Raw genomic sequence first — 6,000 nt, 5'->3', positions numbered from 1 at the left:
AAGATGGCTGCAAACGCTTAAGCCTTGTCTTTTGCACTCATGTGCTAGGCTCCACCATCATCGAGGATGGGGATATTCATGGAGCCTCCTCTGCCCGTTAGTTGTTTAATGGTCCACCACCATTCACGACTGGATGTGGCAGGACTGCAGAGCTTTGAACTGATCTGTTCATTGTGGGATCGCTTAGCTCTGTCTATAGCATGCTGCTTCTGCTTTTTATCATGCATGTAGTCCTGTGTTACAGCTTCCCCAGATTGGTACCTCATTTTTAGGTATGCCTGGTGCTGCTTCTGGCATGCTCTTCTACACTCCTTATTGAACCGGGGTTGGTCCCCTGGATTGATGGTAATGGTAGAGTGAGGGACATGCCGGGCCACGAGATTACAGGTTGTGGTGGAATACAATTCTGCTGCTGCCCTACGATGCCTCATGGATGCCCAGTTTTGAGCTGCTAGATCTGTTCTGAATCTATCCCATTTAGCATGGTGGTAGTGCCACACAACACGATGGAGGGTGTCCTCGGTGTGAAGACAGGACTTCGTCTCCACGATGACTGTGCGGTGGTCACTGCTACCAATCCTGTCATGGACAGATGCATCTGCGACAGGTAAGGACGAGGTCAAGTAGGTTTTTCCCTCACCACCTGTCACAGGCCCAGACTGGCAATTATGTCCTTCAGGTTTTGGCCAGCAGCAGTGCTACCGAGCCACTCTTGGTGATGGACATTGAAGGCCCCCACCCAGAGTACATTGTGTGCCCTTGCTACACTCAGGGCTGGATTTTCATTGAGGAGTCGGGTAGGAGGCGGGACTACAACTTTCGGCGTTGTAGTATCACCTCCATTGAGTTCTAGCCAACCCACGCGATTTTGACTTGATTGACCTTGTTGAGCCCACCCAGCGGGCTCAGCAGGCCAATTAATGGCCGCCTGGCAACAGGTGACGTCACAGATTGATATTGCATCTGTCAAGACCTTTTGACAAAAACTTCTTTAAACACTTTAAACTCACCAAACGCACTTACCTCTGCACTCATGTACTCATCACTCACCTGAACACCGGACATCTCGACCACTCCAAGCCCTTCATCCCAACGGCCCACATCGCTAACTTGGCGTGGTTTGGAGCCATCGGGAATCCCACATTTCAACAATGAAAATAGGGATTAAGCTAAAAACTGCCTGTTAACTACCTGTTAACAGGCAGTTAATTGGCACTAATCCCCTTCCCACCTCGGGGAGGCGGGTCCCAGTGCGGGTTGGGTACCCGCATCCTTTGAAACTGGCATGGAGGCGAGTTGGGTTCGTGCCCTCCGATTTTGGGATTTTAACCCCCCCCCACACGCCTCATAGAAACATAGACATAGAAACATAGAAGATAGGAGCAGGAGTAGGCCATTCGGCCCCTCGAGCCTGCTCTGCCATTCAGTGCGATCATGGCTGATCATCCAAATTCAGTACCTGGTCCCTGCTTTCTCCCCATACCCCTTGATCCCTTTAGCCTTAAGAAATATATCCAACTCCTTCTTGAATATATTTAATGTATTGACCTCTACTGCCTTCTGTGGTAGAGAATTCCACAGGTTAACCACTCTCTGGGTGAAGAAATTCCTCCTCATTTCTGTCCTAAATGGCCTACCCCTTATCCTTAGACTGTGACCCCTCCAAGGCCCAATGAAAATCCTGCCCTCAGTGTTTCTTCCAAGTGGTGTTCAACATGGAGGAGTCCTGATTCATCAGCTGAGGGAGGGTGGTAGATGGTAATCAGCAGGAGGTTTCCTTGTCGATGCTTGACCTGAAGCCATGAGACTTCATGGGGTCTGGAATCAATGTTGAGGACTCCCAGGGCCACTCCTTACCGACTGTATACCACTGTGCCACCACCCCTGGTGGGTCTGTCCTGCCGGTGGGACAGGACATGCCCAGGGATGGTGATGGAGGAGTTTGGGACATTGGCTGAAAGGTATGATTCTGTGAGTATGACTATGTCAGGCTGTTGTTTTACTAGTCTGTGGGACAACTCTCCCAATTTTGGCACAAGTCCCCAGATGTTGGTGAGGAGGACTTTGCAGGGTCGACTGGGTTGGGTGTGCCGTTGTCGTGTCCTTAGCCGGTGCCAAGGTTGATGCCAGGTGGTCCGTCCAGTTTCATTCTTTTTATTGTTTTTCATAGCGGTTTGTTACAACTGAGTGGCTTGCTAGGTCATTTCAGAGGGCAGTTAAGAGTCAACCACATTGCTGTGCGTTTGGAGTCACATATCGGCCAGACCAGGTAAGGACGGCAGATTTCCTTCCCTAAAGGACATTAGTGAAACAGATGGGTTTTTACAACAAACCAATAGTTTCATGTACTAGTAATTATTCCAGATTTATTTAATTAACTGAATTTAAGTTCCCCAGCTGCCGTGGTGGGATTTGAACTCACGTCTGCTGGATCATTAGTCCAGGTCTTTGGATTACTAGCCCAGTGACATTACTACTACGCTACCGTTCCCATGTTTACAAATAATTGGGTTGTCTTAAAACAGATGGTTCACAATAGCATAAGAACAAGTACTCACACTTGATCTTAGCCATGTTTGCATATATTGGTGAGTCATTGTACGTGAAGCAAAGTGTGTAGTGTATGTACCCGTCTACCTTTAAGAGAACTATTGTATGTAACCGTCCACCTTTAAGAGAACTACTTTAGGTGTTGCACTACTTTGTTGGCTTCTGTATACTGTAATACTGACGGTGACCACACCGGTATATAAGTGCTGTGTCAGGAGTTATTGGGCAGATTCGCCCTGACCTTCGAATAGTAAAGTCCTGTTTTAAGTTACTCTTGGAGTCTGTGCATTAATTAACTAAACAACCCACAGACTTTACAGTGGCGACGAGTCCGATCGTACCCTGCGGCAACAATACGTCCGAAGCAGTTAACGAGCGTTGAGAAGAGGCAACCGCCCTCGTCGTTCTGCTGGGAGAAAACTCGAGGCTGCAGAACTAGAAAGGAGGAAGAATTTAGAGACAAAGACTTCCATCAGCAACAGGCACTGACTGTCCCTTCTGCCACGGTGAGGAGTGAGCCGATCAGCACGAGAAGCAAGGCGGCCACGATGACTGTGAGTAAGGGAAAGTAAAAAGAATAACCGGAGGATAAGGGCGGTGCACTCGACCACGGTCGAGGGGGAAAGGAGCCGGACAGAAGTCGGGTCCAGAGGCGCTGAGACTGGGGCAGCGTGGAGCAAGGAAGCCGCGGTACAGACAGGCTGGGGACGCAACGGCGTCGTGAGACAGCTAGACCGCGACCGGCGAAAAAGGCCGGGCTGCGACCGAAGCCACGAAGCGCTGCGACCGGGAACGTAGGCGCGGGAAGAGATAAACTCAGCCGCAGCCGGGGAGGGAAGCACCGGACTGCGAGAGGGCTGGGAGGCGCGATTGGGAGCCAAGCGAGCGGGAGAGGCAGAGCCGACCAAGGGAGACTGAGCGAGAGCCAGTCCAGCGGCTGAAACTGTTCTCCGTCAACGGGGTGTACCCAGCGCCGGTAGAGCCGAGCGAGCGGGAGAGAGACAGAGCCCGAGCAAGGGGAACTGAGCGAGAGCCAGCCCAGCGGCTGAAACTGTTCGCCGTCAACGGGGTGTACCCAGCGCCGGTTGCCCTGCTGAGAAAAGGGAAAGCACTGAAGCCGACGCGCAGGCTGTGAACCTGAAAGCCAGCGGCCGTCGCCCGTGGGGAAAGTGTACCCCTCCCGCCAGGGGAAGAAACGCGGGAAACCGCCATTAGGCGGAGAAGAAGACAGAAGCAGGGAACCGCCATTGAAGTGGGCGGGGAGAGAAGATAAGCACGGGAAACCGCCATTTTCGCGGGAACCGCCATCTTGAAAAAAAAAGAAAATTTAAAGAAATAATCCGTGGTGTTATCAGGAAGAGAGGAAGATGCCTAAGCGTGGTAACATCAACGATTTTAACTCCGAGGTAGAAGACTGGGCCACGTATGTGGAACGCATTGAGATCTATGGTGAGGCCAATAAAATAGAAGAAGATGACAAAGCTATAACCTTGCTAAACTCGATGGGCACGAAGACATACGGGCTCTTGAAGCATCTACTAGCACCAGCTAAACCGGCGGATCAGACTTTCGATGATATTGTTGCTGTCCTGAAGGATCATTTTAACCCCGCACCACTGATGTTAGTGGAACGATCTAAATTCTATGCGAGAATGCAAAGGAAAGACGAAAGCAACGCAGAATACTTGGTCGAACTGCGTAGACTAGCGAAACACTGCCAGTTTGGAGGGAATCTGACAGAGGCATTGCGAGACAAGTTCGTGTGCGGGTTGTCAAAGGAAGGAACGCAAAAGCGACTACTCGAAGAGAACGATCTTACACTTGAGAAGGCTGTCCTTATTGCTGCATCGAACGAAGCCGCAGCGAAAGGAACGGCGGAAATGCAGCTAAAGGCAGTGGCACTCAGGGTGCAGCAAATTACTTCGGGTACAACGAAATGCTATCGTTGTGGGAAGACAACACATGACCAGAACCAATGCTGGTTTAAAAACCAGGAATGTAGGAAATGTGGCAAGCTCGGTCACATAGCTAAGGTATGCCGGTCAGGAAAGAAGACCAACAATAATGAGTCACCACAAAAGAGGTACAGAAAGGTACATGAGGTGACTAGGAGGAGTCCGGAAGAACAGAATTCGGACTCACACTCCAACTGCAAGGAACTGGATAGTCTGAGAATTCACAATGTGAGTAATGAAGCTGACCGACAAGCTATCTGGATCACACTACAGATTGCAAAAGTCCAAGTGAAAATGGAAGTGGACACCGGATCGGCATTGACGGTCATGAATAAGCATGATTATAAAAAGTTATTCAAGCATATTCCCCTACGGGATACGGAACTAGTATTGAAGACATACACGGGGCACAAAGTATACCCCATCGGAAAGATAGAAGTCAAGGTGAGATACAAGGACAAAGAGCACCAAAGGATGGACCTGTATGTGTTGCCTGAGGGAGGTCCACCACTTCTGGGACGGGAGTGGATCAGGAAAATAAAGATAGACTGGCATTCACTAAACACCATGACGGTAGATTCCGGAAAGGAAGATGTCAAACCTGAACGGTTGTCCAGAATATTAGACGAAGCTAAAGAGGTATTCCAGCAAGGACTGGGAACACTGCGAGGAATTAAAGCAAAGGTTAAGATTGCAGAACATGCAAGCCCAAAATTTTTCAAAGCCAGATCGGTACCTTACGCGATACGACCTGCTGTGGAGGCAGAACTGGAAGAACTTGAACGATCAGGGGTACTGTCAAAAGTGGACTGGAGTGAGTGGGCCACGCCCATTGTTCCCGTCATGAAGTCTTCACCAAGTGACAAGCCAGGGGGACCGGGGAAGGTCCGCATCTGCGGAGACTTCAAGATCACAGTGAATCCGGTGCTTCACACGGTACAATACCCGCTTCCGCGGATTGAAGATATCTTTGCTTCGTTGGCTGGAGGGAAACACTTCACCAAGATAGACCTGGTACAGGCATACTTACAAATGGAAGTTGAGGAAGAGTCACGTCAGTACCTCACCATCAACACACACAGAGGCTTGTATCGTTATAATAGACTGGTTTTTGGGGTAGCTTCGGCTCCAGCAATTTGGCAGAGGGCCATGGAGCAGGTATTACAAGGAATTCCAAGCACGCAGTGTTACTTAGACGATATCCTGATTATGGGAGAAGACGAGGAAGAACACCTCACAAATTTGAAACTGGTGCTCACTAGGTTGAAGGAATATGGCCTTCGAGTTAATCGCAAGAAATGTGAGTTCTTCCAAAAACGGATCTCGTACTGCGGTCATGTCATTGACCGAGAGGGGCTGCACAAGTCACCTGACAAGATAGAAGCTGTCGTGAAGGCCCCCGCTCCGGAAAACGTATCACAGTTAAGATCATTCTTGGGGTTGATTAATTATTATCACAAATTTCTGCCGAATCTATCCACGGTGCTGCATCCGC

This window comes from Somniosus microcephalus, chromosome 3 (assembly GCF_052327205.1).
Source record: "Somniosus microcephalus isolate GS21.2 chromosome 3, FLI_Smic_1.0, whole genome shotgun sequence".
Classification (NCBI taxonomy): domain Eukaryota; kingdom Metazoa; phylum Chordata; class Chondrichthyes; order Squaliformes; family Somniosidae; genus Somniosus; species Somniosus microcephalus.
Note: the sequence above shows the minus strand (reverse complement) of the source record.